Genomic DNA, 939 nt, shown 5'->3' with positions numbered 1-939 from the left:
TCTGTATTCTCTGTGTTGATGAGAATAATTTCTGTATTCTCTGTGTTTATGAGAATAATTTCTGTATTCTCTTTGTTTCTGAGAATAATTTCTGTATTCTCTGTGTTGATGAGAATAATTTCTGTATTCTCTGTGTTGATGAGAATAATTTCTGTATTCTCTGTGTTTATGAGAATAATTTCTGTATTCTCTTTGTTTCTGAGAGGTTTCCAGGTGGGAATGTCTGTAGTTTTGTTTTCCAGGTTTCTATTTCCTGATACGACAACATACCATTGTTATTTAACCCTATCTAGCTGGCTGTTCTATTTATCCCTATCTGTACACCCTGGGGTCATTTTGTACCCCCGAGGTTGTATTCTTCACATTTTAGAATACTTCTAGTTCGAAGATCACTTTGAAACTTTCAGCATTTCTCTAAAAATCATTTTGACAGACTGCTATGCAAAGCATACGGATCGGATTAACGAGTTAATTTCCTCTTTGGAAAGTGGTGGCACAGAGTTCCCCACGTCGCACGTCCACATTCCTTGTCCCAGTTCTCTGTCAGGTTGTACTTTGGTTCAAGTTCTAGCCACGAGCTACCTTTCCCGTACCTCATGCAATGTCAGTCAGTTGTAAGTTGATTCAGTGGCTAAGGCCATTGGCCCACTTCACATCACAGAAAACACTCATTTGTTCCGCAAAGTTTCCCTAATGAACAAGTACAGGTTACTTACTCTCCCAGGCAATGACTGGTCAGCCAGACTTACTGATGGCAAAGCTTTTGGACTGACTTCAGGTGGAACATTTCTGTCTTGCTGGTTAGATGCCTTTGTGGAGGAGCTTTGTATGTGGTTGTTACATTGATGCTGTGTGAAGCTTTGTATGTGGTTGTTACATTGATGCTGTGTGAAGCTTTGTATGTGGTTGTTACATTGATGCTGTGTGAAGCTTTGTATG

The sequence above is a fragment of the Aplysia californica genome, unplaced genomic scaffold (assembly GCF_000002075.1).
Source record: "Aplysia californica isolate F4 #8 unplaced genomic scaffold, AplCal3.0 scaffold01440, whole genome shotgun sequence".
NCBI lineage: Eukaryota > Metazoa > Mollusca > Gastropoda > Aplysiida > Aplysiidae > Aplysia > Aplysia californica.
The sequence above is the reverse complement of the archived record's forward strand: the minus strand, read 5'-3'. Positions refer to the sequence as shown.